Source organism: Grampus griseus (assembly GCF_964374135.1).
Source record: "Grampus griseus genome assembly, chromosome: 10".
NCBI lineage: Eukaryota > Metazoa > Chordata > Mammalia > Artiodactyla > Delphinidae > Grampus > Grampus griseus.
The window spans coordinates 31,451,385-31,470,429 of record NC_139004.1 but is presented as its reverse complement, the minus strand read 5'-3'; the positions used below and the strand labels follow the sequence as shown (position 1 = coordinate 31,470,429).

General features: G+C 41.0%; 1 pseudogene across 1 annotated transcript; it reads left to right on the top strand.

Moving 5' to 3' along the window:
- The first annotated feature begins 6,478 nt into the window (after positions 1 to 6,478).
- Positions 6,479 to 6,898, top strand: LOC309828223 (RWD domain-containing protein 1-like; annotated as a pseudogene). The gene has a single exon. The product of its transcript is annotated as an RWD domain-containing protein 1-like (transcript).
- Positions 6,899 to 19,045: the final 12,147 nt, after the last annotated feature.

Below are 19,045 nucleotides of genomic sequence, written 5' to 3'. Positions count from 1 at the left end.
CGCTGTGGGCTTCGAGGGAGCGGAAGCATCTTTGCCTTTTCCCTACCCGCAACGGTATTAATTTACGTGGGGACAATAAATGGTTATAAATGATGGGAATATAAATAACCCGCAAAGCGTTAGGTTATGTTGGAAGTTACGCACCTCGGCAAGAGCGACCAAAGAAGTCCCGGATCCCATAGAAGCCGCACGACGGCCAACAGTTTACTTTCCAGTTTGCCTGTTTTCTTAGAGGCTGAAATTGAGGATGGGGAAGTGCGGAATGGGGGCGGATTCGGGAGCGAGAATCAAACTCAAAGCAGGCATCCGAGTAGAATTGTCGCTGTCTAACCCAGAGTACTTACGGGGAAGGTCACTCACCGCTAGGGGTCCACGTCGTGACAGATAGGAGGCCTGGATAGTTTTTGCGAGCGATTTGGAGCCCCCAGTCTGTGACTAGAATTTTCCTGGACGCCTGGCTGTAGTGGTAGTCCCCAGTCTCAGGGTCCTGCATGCTAAGTACAAAAGTCAAAAAAAAAAAAAAAAAAAAGATAACACGTAAAAGAAGAAAAGCAATGGTCAAAACCTGAAAAAAAAAAATGCTGACCCTGACCAAGTGAAACTTCAAAATAAAGTAATGGCTTGACAGTTTTCATGTATCAACTAGAAACACAAAACCCAAAATTGGTATGAAAATCAGGTTTGGGATTGCAAAGCAAAGGCAGGACAAAGAAAATATTAATTATAAAAAGTTTCCATTTTGTTTTTCTTTTTTTTTTGTTGGCCTCTCCTGAGCTTGCAGAATCTTAGTTCCCAGACCAGGGATTGAACCCCGGCCTGGCAGTGAAAGCACGGAGTCCTAACCACTGGACCTCCAGGGCATTCCCCAAGATTTCCATTTCCTAATTTACATTTTTCATATTAAATTTAAAAAGTATCCAGTGTCACATGTTTGTATAATGGCTTTTGCTTATGTCATAGCTCAGTAAAAATAAATTTTTTACAATTTGATTGGTCTCACACTCAGCTTTCTTCACTCAACATTACTTGCTTGCTCCCTCCAGGCATTTGAATTACGAATTCCTGACTTTTGGATTTTGTCGCTTAAGAAGGCCATCGTGTCAAGTTTCTTAATATATTCTTCCATATATTTTGTTAACCCATATTCAGTTTACAAGGAGTTCTTTGTGTGAATCCTCACATAATCCATTAAATTAAGATCTGAGATTATTTTTTACAGATGGATAGCCAATTTTATTTGAAACATGAATTGGGATTATCTGTATACTGGGAAGTCATCGTGAGGAAATGAGTTATCAGCTAATGAATGAACACTGCTAAATGCCCATTGTCCACATCTCAATCCAATTCCATTGTTTTCTTTTGACTGTGTAATTTGACAGTAAAGAAAAAAATGTTTAATGTGATTTCTTTGGGAAAAGAAAACTACCAGGATTGATGGTAAAAGTAGAAGAAAGTAAACAATCTGAGAAAGTGATAGCTCTTAACCAGAAAATATGAGTTATGTACAAGGTTTCCAAACAGTCTAAAAACGTATTTCATAATGTGTCCTGTGCAGCAGAGACCTGCAATCAGAGATTCGGATACACCAGCTCAGCAGCATAAAAGGTCTGTCAGAGAAAGGTGACAGCCTCTGTAAGTGAAGCTGCCATGTAAAATGTCATGGAAGTTGATTTTAGTCATCTCTGGGTTGGTGGGATTAGGAGATCTAGGAGACATTACCAGGGCTCACCGATATCTGGGGCTCCTCTCATGCTGGGCACAAGGACAACGCTTCCTTCCCCATTTCAGAAAGGGGAGTCTTATGACTATTTCTAATCACTACAAGCTGTGAATGGAAGCACCTTGTATCACTTCCAGGCAATCAGGAAAGACGAGTTATAAGATGCTCTTCTCTTGCTGTGGCAACAGAGGAAGCTACGTGTTCCAGATGGTGCAGCCTATCAGCCTGGGTCCTGAGTGACTGTGTAGAGCAGAGTACCAATTAAAACTCTGCCAGAGGTGTATACCCTGTCTTTATTAACCTGTATATGAGTTTTGGTTACCCATGCTTTTGGTGGGATCTAAGTAAATATGAAGAAAATGTGAATAGGTATGTGTAGATACTTGGAGTACATACATTCTAAATCAGGGTTAGTTATACTCTGTATCAACTTTTCCTCCTCAATCCTTCTCTAATATTCAATAACTATTTTTATCAAGGGAGCTGGACTCCATGGTATATAATTGGAAAACTGTCTTGCTTCCCCTTCACACCTGCCCTAAACATAACTCAACTCTAAACTTCATTCAAGCTAAAGGATCTCCCTTCGCCCATCTCTTGCCTGCTTCAGGTGTTATGCTTGCTGTGATAAAGGAAGGTGTGCCGAGCTTCTCCACATCCCTGCCTTTACTGCTCAGAGTTTACTCCTCCTCTCCTGCTGGCCAGCTGCTATTTATGAACCCCTCTCCCCCAGGGTTTAGTGAGGAGAAGAAGGGATTAAAGGAAAGGGGTACAGTTTTTTCCAATTGGTGCAGGATACTATTATCTTTGGAAGTTGGTTCCCTATGGACGTGGAGGACTCACAAATGTTGGCTCTTTCTCTCTTGTGTGTGTCACCTCTGTGGGCTTTTTTATGACCCTCTTGCTGGGGCCTAGGCAATGCCGCTCCTCTGGTTGACTGCCTATGACTCCTCTCCCCCCAACTTCTTGGCCTTCTGGAGGTTCATCCCATGTAAAACATATTCTCCTGAGGTCCCTTTCCTCTCTGGGTATCCCTCATGGGAAGGACCCTTTTTAAATGACTCCAAGTTGGTTTCCTTCTAGGTACACTTGGCCCACAGGACAACTCATGCGTCTTTGCCTTGCTGGCAAGGGCGGTGCAGCTCGCTCTCCATGCCACCCACCTTACTCACCATCCCAGGGAAGCCGGTCAGCCAGCACCTTGCATCTGGACTACCTCAGGTGGGAGTTAGAACATTAGTCCCTATGGACTTCCAAACCCCAGGAGATATAAGCCAAACATTCTGAGAGGTGCTAGTGGAGGCCTCTATCTCACTTGTCCCTCCCTAGAATGGCGAGAGAGGAAATATAGAGCTCACAGTTAACTCCCCAACACAATTCTCATTCTCTTGTATTGACTCAGTGTGGATAATTAGTAATAACTGGCAGACTGGTTCACAATCTCTTCCCATCTCCCTTTGAGGTGGATGGGGGAAGAGGTTACCTGGCATCTATTGTTTGCTTTCTGCTTTTTAGGCCTTTGCAGAAACCTCACAGAAAACAGGGAGAATCTAATTAAACATCCTGTCACAACTCTTGTCTGTCATCAATTCAAGAAACTCTTACTAGACTGATGAAAATGGTAAAATGGCTTAAGGCTTTCACTCACAGACACACACACACACACACACACACACACACACCCCATGTAGCAGACATACAGCAATGACAGATAAAACTTGAAAAGGGTAAAGATATCTAAGCTTTAAAACATGAACACCCCTGTGAATTTGCTGAAGCCACAGACCCCCCGGGCTTTGAAAGAAGTCTGGAAGCAAGGGTAGCAGTCAGAGTTTGGCTCCTGTAGATGGAGATATAAGTGCCTCCTAGGAGGTGGGGACAAGGGCCAGGTTTTCAGCTTGAAGCCAAGGACACCCCTGCCCCTACATACATTCGAACAAAACTATTGTCAACCTTCTGCTTGGGGTTATAGCCTTATGGAAAGCTGTGTGCCAAGAGGGTGGGACAAAAATGTTGACAGTCTGTAGATGAGAATTGAGCCTAGGCACTCCCTGCTCGGTGAGTGGAATGGCAATAATGTGATACCCTATACACCAGTAATAACCAATTAGAAAATATGATATTATGTTAAACATGGTGGATTCGATCCATACATTTGTCACTATTAAGTCCCTAAACCCCACTAAAGTGCCAGTAAAGGGTTTTGTTTGTCTTTTAAGACATAAATTCATATGTGCCATGTGGAAGTGTGAGAGAGATATTGCCCTGTGGGGTGGAATTTGATCAATGAGAGACATATGTTTAGAAACGTAAATTGCTTGCTAGCACACAAATACTACTACTTGAGCTTCAAATTTCATAAGTTATAGGTTGTCTTCTTTCTGTTTCTTTAGCCCTTTTTATTGTCTAAATGATCATTAAGTATGTGATAAGATGCTAAACTGTCTTAGTTATCAGAGAAATGGAAAAATACACGCTGCACGTTTACTAGAATAATTAAAATTTAAATGATCGCTAGTACCAGGTGTAAGCAAGGGCATAGAGCCATGGGAACTGTCATACAGGGCTCATGTAAATTATTACTACCACTCTGGAAAACTGTTTGGCAATATTTTTTAAAGTTGAATATATGCACTATGATCCAGCATTTCCTAAATGTATGCTTATCAGAAATATGCCCATATGTGCATCAAAAAGATACGTACAGAAAAAGTTCTGGAAATGGATAGTGGTGATAGTTGTACAACATCGTGAATGTACTTAATGCCACTGAACTGTACACTTAAAAATGGTTAAAAGGGTAAATATTATGTATGTTTTAGCATGATAAAAAAGATATACAAAAATGTTCTCATGGCATTATTTATAAAAGTAAAAATTTCAGCTGTAGGATGAATACATTATAGTAGATTCATACAGTGGAATACCTTATAACAATGAAAAAGAATAGACTATCGCTAGATGCAACAACTATATGAAAACACAGTCCCTGCTCTCATAAAACTTAAGGTCAAGCTGAGAAGACATAAATAAATACAAAATTACAACTGTGATAAGTACAATGAAGAAAGGGCACAGGATGGCCTGAGAACATATAGTAAGGAGATCTGACATGGTCAGAGGGGTTAGGGGGGCTTCCCCGAGAAGTGATGTTTGACTGAGATCTGAAGGTAAGTAGGAGGTAGAAGTGGAGAGTAAAGCCTTCTAGGCACAGGGAACCCCCATCCAGTGTTTCCCTACATTTACCTTTTTCATTGTCTTTGGCTCTGTCCACTCCAACCACCTACTCAGTCTCCACCCATCCTCGCTCCAGGGCTGAGAGGAATCATTTCTTGACACACCTGTAACCCATTCCTGACATAAGGTTTGGGAAGCTCTGCCATATGCAAAGGCCCTGTGGCAGGAGAAACCATAGTGATTTCAAGGACCACACAGAAGGCCAGTGTGACTGGAGGGCAGAGAAAAAGAAGAAAAGTGAGAAAGGGAGCTGAAGATGTAGGTGAAGGTTGATTATGTCCACTATATTTTTAATATTAATCTGTGTTCATGCCTGTGTACATACTATACTTGACTCAACTGCTTAATCCTGTTGTATATTTTTTAAGTCTGATATTAACGAGGGCAACTGGCATAGATGACGGAATTGCTGGCGCATATCCAGACTAGCTCCAGTGTGCAATGACTCCAGCCTTGCACACATTACGCTGGGCCAGGAGAGGGGCAGTTAGCCATCCAGAAAGAATGATATGATGTTCACTCATTTAAGAGTTATTATCTAGAATTGTTGTTTCTTGTTTGTAGGATTATCAGATAAAATACTGTATTTTTATTTACTAAATCTGGCAACCCTATCTATTAGGATTTGGGGGTCTGGAAACCCACTCTTCCTTCTGTTCAGGAAATTGTTAGAATTGGTCTATATGCTATGCTTCCTGCTTGTGCTGACATCCTCCTCTATCCTTCAAATAACTAAACTCAGATGCAAAGACCCATGTAGTGATTGCATCTGTTTTTTCATCAGTATAAGCCTACTATTGTATTGGCCGTATAAAGAAATCAGTCATTAACAAAATAAAAACTGGTAGATCAAAGAAGAAATCATAGTGAAAATTAGAAAGCACCAGAACTGAATGACAGAGAGTATGCTATATATTGAAACTCATGGGATGACATTTGTCAAAATTCATCAAATGGTACATTTAAGATTTGTTTATTTCATTGTATATAAATTTTACCTTAAAAAATAACCATACATTGCTCAGCAGGCCTGGCCTGGCTTTGGGCCCCAGGCCTCCCAGCTAGGGACTTTGCACCTGTCCCTGCCTGGCAACCTGGGTGTCTGCACAATCCATGGGCAGCAGTGAGGGCCACAGTGACAGATTATCAAGAGGAACAGAGCAACTGGAGGCTCTGGAGTCCATCTATCCTGACTCCTTCAGAGCTTGATTATACATTGATCCAACCCTCCTAACAACTGGTCTTCCAAAATAGAAATGAACTCTCCTGATACCACTTTCTCCTTCAGTAGTGTTTTAGCTAAGTATTATCAGAAAACCCAACCAGCTTCACCATTACTGTGACATCTGAGGCTGGAGAAAATGATGAAACTTTCCAGACTATCCTCAAGTTTACATATAGGGAAAAGCACCCAGATGAAGCTCCCTTCTAGGAAATTCTCTCCCAGGAAAACCTAGAAGATAATGATGTCTCAGACATTTAAAAATTATTAGTATTACAAACAGAGAAAACCTTGGTATGGTGACGATCTTTACTTTAGTTACAGCTGTGCAAGAAAATTTAAGTGAAATGGTAGATCAACTAAAAACTGGAAGAGAAGGAGAAAAGAAACAAAAGAAGCAAAGCAGAAAAGGAATTATTTGAAGACACTCCTGTTACCATTAAGAATTTCTTAAGTTGGAAGGCCAAGTTTGATGCAGAACTCTTGGAAGTTAAAAAGAAATGAATTAAAAAGAACAAGCAGGAAAAGCTAAATTAAGTGGGAAACAGCTGTTTGAAACAGATCATAATCTTGACACATGTAATATCCAGTTCTTGGAGGATGCTGGATACAGCGTGGAGGTAGATGAGTCGTTGGACCAGGAAATGAATCATTTGGAGCTACAGGATGAGGTGGATGATCCAGACTACCATCCTGCTGACCACAGAGCGACTTGACCGACTAGTGAACTATCCTCATCTTAGAGAGGCTTGACTGCCACAGCATCTGTGTCTATGCTGAGAGTGTGTGTTGATTTTCTTTTCTTTAGTCATAAGAAAAAATAATTTTCAGGAGAACAATTTTCTGACAGCTTTCATCATTAAATTTAATAAACTGACCTTAACATTTCAATCAATCGATCAATAAATAAAAATATTGAACTCCAGGGGCTTCCCTGGTGGCACAGTGGTTAAGAATCCACCTGCCAATGCAGGTGACACGGGTTCGAGCCCTGGTCTGGGAAGATCCCACGTGCCACCAAGCGACTAATCCCATGAGCCACAACTACTGAGCCTGCACTCTAGAGCTCTTGAGCCACAACTACTGAAGCCCACGTGCCTAGAGCCTGTGCTCCACAGCAAGAGAAGCCACCACAATGAGAAGCCCACGCACCACAACAAATAGCAACCCCCGCTCGCCACAACTAGAGAAAACCTGTGCGCAGCAACAAAGACCAAATGCAGCCAAAAATAAATAAATTAAATTTTAAAAAAATATTGAACTCCAGGTAGTGATATGTGTGCTGAAGTGTTTAAGAGCAAATGTACTAATGTCTGTAACTTCCTTCGAAATGAATCAAAAATAAGATCCTTGAAATTGATAGAAGAAGGGATGGATAAATGGAAAGTTCTGTGATAAGGCAAATATAGTATAGTAAAATCTTAACTGTAGAAATTAGGTGCTGGGTATTTGGGCATCACTACAATTCTTGCAACTTTGTGAACATTTTCAGAATTAAATAAAAACCTCATCAGATTGTGAATCACTATATTGTACTTATATAATATTGTACATCAACTATACTTCAATAAAAAAATAAGTGTAGAAACAACCCCCCCCCAAAAAAACCTTCATTGGATGCAGATAAAGTGATTCATAAAGAGAAATGTGTAGTCCTAAATACTTATATTACAAAAGAAAAGTTAAAAATTATTCATCTAAATTTCCAGTTCAAAAACTTAAGAAGAAAACAAGCACAGTAATCTTGAAGAAAGAGGAAGAGTGGCAGTAATAAAACATGAAAGCAGAGGGCTTCCCTGGTGGCGCAGTGGTTGAGAGTCCGCCTGCCGATGCAGGGGACAAGGGTTCGTTCCCCGGTCCGGGAAGATCCCACATGCCGCGGAGCAGCTGGGCCCGTGAGCCATGGCCGCTGAGCCTGCGCGTCCGGAGGCTGTGCTCCACAACGGGAGAGGCCACGACAGAGATATGCAGAGATGGTAAAAAGACAAATAAAATAAAAATAAATATTTATTTTATTCTTTGAAATAAACTAATAAAATAAGCAAAACTCTGGCAGAATTCATTGATCAAGAGAAAAAAGAGAGAGAGCAAATAAATAATCTTAGAAAAGAGGGCTACAGATAAGTTATAGCTAGGCTACCACTAGCCCTTACAGTACCTTTGTGTGAACTAGGAAAATGTTTCCCCTGTGGGTGGCCACAGCCCTAATACCTAGGGCTTGTTACTTGGAAAGCCGGGTACAGGCTGCTCCCACTCACTCCTTGTCCAGACAAGCTTGTGCTTAAACCACCATATTGGCAGTCGTGGATCAGCATAGTTTAAAAAGTTATGAGACAATATGAACAACCTTGTGCCAATTAATTTGATAATTTGCACAAATGATTGGTTCCCTTTAAAACTACAATTTACCCAACTATATCAAGGAGACATAGACAACCTGAATAAACCTATAACCATTAAAGAAATCAAATAAGTAGTTACAAGATCTACTTTAAAAAAGCATGAAAATTCTTATTTTTTTCCTATAGTCTAGCATAATTAAACACCATTGGAATCATCTGTTTGCTAAAAGAAATAAAATACAGCTGTGAAACCATGTGGTTCTGGTGCTTTCTTTAAGGGTAAATCTGTATTCATCTTCCTGATCTTTTTTTGTGATAACTTGTCTTTTCAAGTTTTCTATTTCTTCATAGGTCAGTTTCGGTAATTTTTTTCCTTTGAGAATATCCATTTCCTCTAGTTTTTCACATTTGTTGCTGTAGAGCTGCACATAATTCTCTCAGCCTCTTTTGTATCTGTGAATGTATCTCCTTTCTTATTCCTAACCTTGATTTTTCTTTTTTTTTTTTTGCTGTACACAGGCCTCTCACCGCTGCGGTCTCTCCTGTTGCAGAGCACAGGATCCGGACGCGCAGGCCCAGCGGCCATGGCTCACAGGCCCAGCCGCTCCGTGGCACGCAGGATCTTCCCGAACCAGGGCACGAACCCGTGTCCCCTGCATCGGCAGGCGGACTCCCAACCACTGCGCCACCAGGTAAGCCCCTAACCTTGATATTTTTGCTCTCTTTTTTCCCTAACCAGATTCATGAAATGTTGATATATTTTATTGGTCTTTTCAAATAATTAACACTTGAACTTATTTTTTTCCTTTCTACTATTGTTTTTGTTTTCTAATTCATTATTTTCTGTTGTTGTCTATATTATTTCTCTCCACTTGGGGTTTATTTTGTCATTCTTTTCTTAGTTTCATAAAATGGGCAATGAATTCTTAAAAAAAAATTATTTCATAGTGAAATATTTAAGGCTATGCATTTTCTTCCGCTGTGTCCTGTAGGATTTTACATACAATGCTTTTCTTCATTCCTTTCTAGATGGTTTATCACTTCATTTTAAAAAGTTTTACAAACAAAATAATTATTAAATTAAAAAGAACCAGGAACCTTAATTCTAAGTAGTTATACTCTGACATAATTTCATTTCAGAACAAGACAAATTAATCACTCATTATAATTTTAGCTCTTCCCTAAAGTAATTAACTTGATTTATACACACACACACACACACAAAATAATCTATAGACCTAACCATCTTTCCTGTAATACCTCAGAAACCTTGATTTATTAAGAACAGCAACATTAAAAAAATTGTATAAATGGGGGAAACTAGGCCTACAGGATTTCACCCTTGCAATAACAAAGATAATTTTCCTATAGAAATTCCAATTGAAAGTTTTATTTGGTGATTTAAATAAACCTTAATTTAAGGCTGTACACCTGAGCTAATCTAGCTCTTTCTTAGTACAGTTGGTATCTATCCCAATAATAGACCAGCTATCTAGCCTATTAACAGATAGGTATTATCTGAGGCTAACCTGGTTTCCTAATTAATCCCCATTTCAATTTTTTATTTCCTCTTGATCCAAAGTTGCTGTAGGCACGTGCTTCTTTTCTTCTCATTTTTTTATTTTGTATTTCTTACATATTTTTATTTTGAAAAAAAAGTGCAAATTGTACAAATTGTAGAGCTTTTCCTGTTTTTGAGTTGAGAGTAAATTGCTACCTGTTACCCACTGCTCCTGAGTACTTTAGCAGGTATTTTCCAAAATAAGGACATTCTCCTACATAACTCCAATACAATACAAACCAACATTGATACATAACTACCATGTAATTCTCAGACTCCTTTCAAGAGTCTCTAGTCGTCCCCAAAACATCCAGATCGTAATCATAAATAATCATACATTGCATTTCATTGTCATATCTCTTTAGTCTTATTCATCAAGAACAGTTCTTCACTCTTTGCTTGACATTCATAACCTTGACATTTTTAAAGATTACAGACCAGTTATTTCATGTCCCTCAGCTTGGGTTTGCTGGGGTTTCCTCATGATTGGATTCAGATTATGCAGCTTTGATAGGAATAGTATAGAAAGGATGATACCTTACTCTCATTGCATCCTCTCAGGTGGTGCAAGGTTTCAAACGTTCCCTCCCAGTACTGATAATGTCCACTTTCGTCACTTGATGAAGGTAGTGTCTGCCAGGCTGTGAAGTTACTTTTTTCTTTAGTAATTAATAAATATTTTGTGGGAGGTATATGAAATTGTAAATATCTCATTCCTCACTGTACATTCAATTCATTTATGTCACTATAGACTTGTGGTTTCCTATTCTAGTCAATGAATAGTAATCAGTAATTATCGTTATCTCCATTAACTCATGAATGGATAAACAAAATGTAGTATACCCATACAGTGGAATGTTATTTGGCAATAAAAAGGAGTGAAGTTTTTTTTTATATATAAATTTATTTATTTATTTTTGACTGCTTTGGGTCTTCTTTTCTGTGCGCGGGCTTTCTCCAGTTGCGGCAAGTGGGGGGCTACTCTTCGTTGCGGTGGGTGGACTTCCCATTGCGGTGGCTTCTCTTGCTGCGGAGAACAGGCTCTAGGTGCACGGGCTTCAGTAGTTGTGGCGTGTGGGCTCAATAGTTGTGCCTTGCGAGCTTAGTTTCTCTGCAGCATGTGAGATCTTCCTGGACCAGGGCTCGAACCCATGTCCCCTGCATTGGCAGGCGGATTCTTAACCACTGCGCCACCAGGGAAGTCCCAGGAATGAAGTTTCGATACATGCCACAACAGGGATAAACCTTGAAAACATTATTTTAAGTGAAAGAACCCAGACACAAAAGGACACATATTGTATGATTCCATTTATATTAAATGTCCAGAGTAAGTTAATCAACAGAAACATAAAGAGGATTACTGATCACCAGAGGCTGGGGAGAAGGAGAAATTGTGAGTGACCACTGTTAGGTTTATGGTTTCTTTTTAGGGGACTGAAAATTGTCTGGAATTAGATAGCGGTGATGTTTGCACAACCCGGTGGATATACTAAAACCATTGGATTGCGAACTTTAAAACAGGTGAATTTTATGGTATGTGAGTTATATATATATATTTAAAATAAATTTATTTATTTATTTTATTTTTTTTGGGCTGCATTGGGTCTTCGTTGCTGTGCCTGGGCCTTCTCTAGTTGTAGTGAGCGGGGGCTTCTCTTGTTGCAGAGCACTGGCTCTAGGCATGCAGGTTTTGGTAGTTGCAGCACGTGGGCTTCAGTAGTTGTAGCACGCAGCCTCAGTAGTTGTGGCGCAAGGGGCTTAGTTGCCCCGCGGTATGTGGGGCCTTAGTTCCCCAACCAGGGAGGGATCGAACCTGCGTCCTCTGCATTGGAAAATGGATTCTTAACCACTGGGCCACCAGGGAAGTCCCTGTTATTATTATTATTTTTAATTTATTTTTGGCTGCTTTGGGTCTTCATTGCTGCGCCTGGGCTTCCTCTAGTTGCGGCAAGCGGGGACTATTCATTGTGGTGTGTGGATTTCTCATTGCGGTGGCTTCTCTCGTTGCAGAGCACAGGCTCTAGCCGTGCGGGCTTCAGTAGTTGTGGCACACGGGCTCAGTAGTTTTGGCTCGCAGGCTCTAGAGTGCAGGCTCAGTAGTTGTGGCGCATGGGCTTAGTTGCTTGCAGCATGTGGTATCTTCCCGGACCAGGGCTCAAACCTGTGTCACCTGCATTGGCAGGCAGATTCTTAACCACTGCGCCACCAGGGAAGCCCCCCTGTTATTTTTAAAAATGAAATAAATCTGCCTTTTTCACAGAGGATTGTAAGGAAAATTGCCTGTTTTGACTCTTACTGCTGAACAGAAGAAAAAGTTCCTTTCCTCAAAATTCATACCCTCAATCCAGTCCTGTAGTCTATGAAAAGCACCTACAATTTGTTGGGAGAAAAACAAAGACCTTAATAAAAAAATAACCAAAATATATGAACGGACAGTTCACAAAAGAGGAATATAAATGTCTAATAAATAAATTAAACCACTAAAAATGATCATCTTCATAAAGTAATCAACACACATCACATTGTGGTTTTGTGATGATTAAAAGAGGCAAACACTTTCAATATTTTCAATACCAGATTCCTTCCTGTCTTTGTACTCATTTTCTCCATAATTCCCTGTAATTGGCTTCTACCTCCACACTTGCCTGAAATTGCCCTTGGTCACAAGACACCCCTCTCAATCCAAATACGAAGACCACTCCTACTCTCCCTGGAACTCTCCAAGGCTCTTGACCTCTAACCTTTCCTTCCTCGAATGCTCCTTCCAGGCTCTTCAAGGCTCATTCCCACTACCTTGGACCACTACTTGATCTCTTGACTGACCATTCCCTTTCTTTTCCTGCCCTCTAGCTTTGGCCAACTGTAGGTGGACACTTCTCTTGCGGCGGGGGGATGGAGGCTGTTCAGCATCTAAGAATGTCCCACCTTATGAATATTTTATGAAGCAGACCCCACTTCTCACTATAGAAGCTGAAAATGCCAGATATTTGTTTTCCCGACCCGCTTTTGAAGCTGGGTGCTGGCACTGACCTAGGCTGGGTCAATCTGATGCAGCTATTTTAGACTTTGACTCTGGAGTTATTGGCGAAAAGAAGCAGAGTCAATGGAAGAGTGTTTCTGGCACCAGCAACTTCCAGTTTCCATGGCAGCTGTGGCAGCAGTGCCGAGCTCAGGTCGCTGCCTGATGGTGTCAACAGTGTGAGGTGTGACATCTAGTGGACAACAGTGTCCTCACTAGACACTATTTATAGAGTGGTTTGGGCCATGGTGGTAGCTGTTTAGGCTCTGATCCTGGTTCTCCAGCTTTCCCAGTGATTCTGTGTGCTATTTTAGCTTAACTTAAAATCAGAATCTATTTCCATTGCTTGAGACTGAGAACTCTGACAAATATAGCTTTTTAGAAAGCTGTCCTCAGCTCTCTCTCTATACCACCTAAAACCACACTTTTCTCTATATTTTCTAAGTCTCTATTGCATTATAAAGAATCGGTGCAACTTAGCACATTATCATTTGTTACCTTATACTTAAAATTTTCATTTTCATATGTTGTTTATGTTTATTTATGGGCCTTGTTGGGCCTGTAAATTGTCTCTCCAACAACACCGTGAACCATGAAAACAATTAAAAATAGACGATAGGGCTTCCCTGGTGGCGCAGTGGTTGAGAGTCCGCCTGCCGATGCAGGGGACAGGGGTTCGTGCCCCGGTCCGGGAAGATCCCATATGCCGCGGAGCGGCTAGGCCCGTGAGCCATGGCCGCTGAGCCTGCAGGTCCGGAGCCTGTGCTCCGCAACGGGAGAAGCCACGACAGTGAGAGGCCCGCATACCACACACACACACACACAAAAAAAGGATGATAATATAGCCTTATATATTTGCTGATGGGAATGATGGGAATGGGACAAACTGAAGATAGAGGGGTGAACGGCTGACAGGCCCAATGTCCTTGAGTCGTTAAGAGGAAAGGAGATCTGTTTTTTTTCCTGGCCGTGCCTCGGAACTTGTGGGATCTTAGTCGCCCCGCCCCTCCCCCCTCCCCGCCCCGGACCAGGGATTGAACCCATGCCCTTGGCAGTGAAAGCACAGAGTCCTAACCACTGGACTACCAGGGAATTCCCAAAAAGAGATCTAGTGCCCAAGTCAAGGAGTTGGCCTTGGGAGCAGAGACAGTCCACCTATAGCAGGAGGAGGGCAGGCAGATGCTAGGTACAGATGCTACCAGTGGGTAGCTGTGGTGGTGGATGCCTTAATTTTCTCTGTAGATTAGGAAGCAATGTCATCAGTAGAGAATGAGAAGGGGAGAAAGTGTAGGAGGTTGGAGAAGGCACAGAACAGTCATTCAGGACAGCAGTTTGGGGAATAAGGCAACTTTCCAAGATGTTCACAGTATAGATAATTTTAAGAGACTCAGTTTCCAGATACTCAATTTCCAAATGTTCTTTTCCTAAAATTGATCTATTTTCTCAAAATAGATGCCAGCTGCCCTTCCTCAATTGCCTTTCTCCCACTTTACATAAGTCATACCTCTCACTCAGCCCAAATCTCACTATAGTTAGGCAGTGTAGCACAGTGATTATGATGGTAGCCAGTCTCCAAGATGACTTGATTCCTGATATTCATATCCTTGAGTTGTCCTGTACCTCACTGAATCAGGTCTGGTCTATGTGATTAATGTATGACTATTGAGGCTATGCCATAAAGGGCATTGCATCCTCCACCTTGCTCTTTTGTATTGCTTGCTCTTGGGAACGCCGACTACCACGTCATAAGGTCACTCAAGCAGCCCTAGGAGAGGTCCACATGGAGACAAACTGAGACCTCCCCAAACAGGCAGCACCCACTCACCCATGATGTGGGTGAACTGCCCTGCAAACAGAACCACCTGCAAACAGATTCTCCTATCCCAATAGAGCATTTAATGACAAGAGTCCCAGATGATATCTTCCTGATATCTCATGAAAGACCCCTAGCCAGAATCTCCCAGAATCTCCCAGCCAAGCCATCCCTGAATTCCTGATTCATAGAAACTGTGAAAGATAATAAACGGTTCTTGTTGTTTTAAGTCACTACATTTGGTGGTAATTTTTTTTTTTTTTTTTTTTTTGGCTGCACTGCCCAGGGATCAAGCCCACGCCCCCTGCTGTGTAAGCACAGTCTTAACTACTGGACCACCAGGGAAGTCCTTGGCGGTAATTTTTACACAGCTGTAGGTAACTGTAGGGCAGATTGCTTAACCTCGTTGAGCCTCAGTTTCCTCATGTGTAAAATAAGAATGATAACACAATAGTACCTGAATCAGGATTGTTATGAGGGTTAAATGAGTTAATATTTGTAAAGTGCTTAGAAAAGAAAAGTAAAAAGTATGAATTTGTTAAATAAAAATAAATGTGATCTATTCAACACAGCACTACTGTACTGGGAGATCTAGATAGTGCAGTAAGGCAAGAAAAGGAAATAAAATTTATACAGATAGGAAAGGAAGAAATAAAAACTGTTCCAATTTCAGATGGCATGATAGTCTACATAGAAGATCTCAGGGAATCTACAAAAACTCCTAGAACTAAAAAGTGAATTCAGTGGAGTTTTAAGATACAAGGTAAATACACAAAATTCTGTTGTACTTCTATCATTAGCAACGAACACATGGAAACAAAAATTTTAAATACAATACCACTTACAATCACTCAGAAAAATGAAATAGATTTAAATCACAGTTTTAAATATAGAACATAAAATTAATAAACTTTTAGAAGAAAACATAAGAGAAAATCTTTGGATCCTAGGGCCTGGCAAAGAGCTCTTAAAATTGATACCAAAAACATGACCCATAAAAGAAAAAAACCCCATAAATTGGAATCCATCAATTCAAAAACTTTTGCTATGTGAAAAACTGTTGAGAGAATGAAAAAACATGATATAGACTGGGAGGAAATATTTGCAAACCACATATCTGACAAATACTACTATCTGGAATATATAACTAACTCTCAAAACTCTACAGTAAAAAACAAATAACCGGGCTTCCCTGGTGGCACGGTGGTTGAGAGTCCGCCTGCCGATGCAGGGGACGCGGGTTCGTGCCCGGTCCGGGAGGATCCCACATGCCAAGGAGCGGCTAGGCCCGTGAGCCATGGCCGCTGAGCCTGCACGTCCGGAGCCTGTGCTCTGCAACAGGAGAGGCCACAACAGTGAGAGGCCCGCGTACCGCAAAAAAAACACAAAAAAACAAATAACCCACTAGAAAATGGGCAAAAAGCATGAAGAGACATTTCACCAAAGAGAAGATACAAATGGAAAATAAATACATGATTAAAATTTTCAACATCACTAGCCATCAAGGAAATGCAAATTAAGGGGAGTTCCTTGGCTGGTCCAGTGGTTAGAGCTCTGAGCTTCCACTGCAGGGGGCACAGGGTTGATCTTGCAAGCTGTGAGGCACGGCAAAAAGAAAAAGAAAAAAAAAAAGGAAATGCAAATTAAGACTACCATTAGATATTAGGTCTATTAGATCAGTTAAAATTAAAAAAAAAAAAGTGACAGTACCAAATGCTAGTGTGGATGCAGAGAAACTGAATCTCTAGATCTCTCATGCATTGTTGATGAGAAAGTAAAATGGTATAGTCACTCTGGAAAATAGTTTGGCAGTTATTTTAAAAAACAAAGCATACATTTACCATGTAACACAGCAGTCCCACTCCTCTACATTTATCCCCACCAAATAACAATTTGCATCCACATAAAAACTGATGCATGAATGTTCATAGCAGCTTATTTGTAGTAGCCCCAAACTGAAAAAAACTGAAATGTCCCCCAGTAGGTGAATGGTAACACAAACTGTGGTACATCCACATCATGGAGTACTACTCAGCATTAAAAAGGAACAAACTTGATACATACAACAACCTGGATGGATTTCAAGGGCGTTATGCTGAGTGAAAAAAAATCCTCAAAATGTCGCACGATTTCATTTATATAACATTCTCAAAATGACAAAATTACAGAGATAGAAAACTGATGAGGGGTTGCCGGTGATTAAGGACAGGAGTTGGGGGAGGGGTGTTGTGACTCTAAAGGGTATCAGGAGATCTTTGTGGTAATTGAATAGTTTTGTATCTTCATTGCAGAGCTGGTTACACAAATCTATACATGATAAAATGATATAAAACTTTATACACATATTGCACCAATCTGTTTTCTGGTTTTGATAATGTACTACAGTTATGTAACCAATGCGGGGATGCGGTGAAGTGAAGGGTACAGAGGAGTCCTCTGTACTACCTTTGCAGCTTCCTGTGAATCTATAATTACTTCAAAATAAAAAGTTGAAAAAAATTCAACAAAAAAGCATGGATTAATTCCCTAGTGTGTAAAAATTTGTGGAACAAGGGCAAAAGGGTCCTCTTTCCTCAGGGTTCTGTGGTAGGACTTGCTGTCTCTTTCTGTCTTATACAGCAGACACTATGTATCCACATATGTCAAACCACAGATACAGAGGGCCAACTGCACAATGCCATTTTATACAAGGGACTTGAGCATACTCGAGTTTTAGTATCCATGGAGCTCCTGGAACCAATGCCCTGCAGGTGAGAGGGGTGGCTGTATATGTTTCTGTCTTGGGCAAGCATGATTAAGAATGGGGTATTTTGGCCCATGATGGGGTGTCCTGAATTCAGATATGTTGTGGAGTGTGGCTGGAGTGATGGTAATTTTTACCTAGCCACCTCCCCTCTTATGCTCCCTGATTACTATCAAAGACTCTCCTGAGGGAAGGCCCTGTGAGAACAAAACAAAGAGAATGTAGGTAAGAAACACAGCAGGTGATGCCACCTTATTTCATTCAAGGATAAATTCATGGCAAGATGCCATATATTCTCAATTTATTTAGCATTAAACTTCAGAGTGAGATGTTGTCATCACAGGGCCATTATTAACCTGTTTATTTTAATTGAAAGATGAAGTATTTGACAAAAGGGACTGACTTTGCCAGTACTCTTGAATGAGTTAAAAAGACACTACAAGGGGCTTCCCTGGTGGTGCAGTGGTTAAGAATCTGCTTGCTAATGCAGGGGACACAGGTTCGAGCCCTGGTCTGGGAGGATCCCACATGCCGTGGAGCAACTAAGCCCGTGTGCCACAACTACTGAGCCTGCGCGCCTAGAGCCCACGCGCCACATCTACTGAAGCCTGTGCGCTCTAGAGTCTGTGCTCGGCAACAAGAGAAGCCCACGCACTGCAACGAAGAGTAGCCCCCACTCGCCGCAACTAGAGAAAGCCCTCACGCAGCAATAAGGATCCAACGCAGCCAAAAATAATAAATAAATATAAATAAATAAATTTATTTAAAAAAAAGTACACCACAAGATTTGGATTAGAAATGTATATTTAAAATATATAAGGGAATTTCCTGGAGGTCCAGTGGTTAGGACTCATCATGCTTTCACTGCCAAGGGCCCGGGTTTGATCCCTGGTTGGAGAACTAAGATCCCACAAGCTGTGTGGCGTGGCCAAAAAAAGAAAAAAAATATATCATAAACACATTGTAAATTTTCCATATATTATAATGGTTTGACATCTTTAAAAAAACCTTTCTGTCTGGGGAGAGACTGCCCCTCCCAAGGTAGGTAATTCGTAAAGATAATAACTTACCTACAAGCATACCTTTCATATGTAAACCAACCAATCCAGGGTTTATATCCCCAGCTACCTTCTTATCTAACTCTCACACACCAAACCTATATTTCCCTTACCCTAAATCATGCTAGGTCTACGTGCCAGCTAACTAGGGACTACCCCTACAGCTTATAGCCCACCATAGTTATTCAAAGTAGCCAATCCTAAACTGTTTCTCTTGCTCTTCCTTGTCTTTCCCATGGAAACCCCTATAAGGGCCATGGACTATGCTTTGCCCTACCTCCTGTTCAACATTATTATCCATCAGGGAAATGCAAATTAAAACCACAA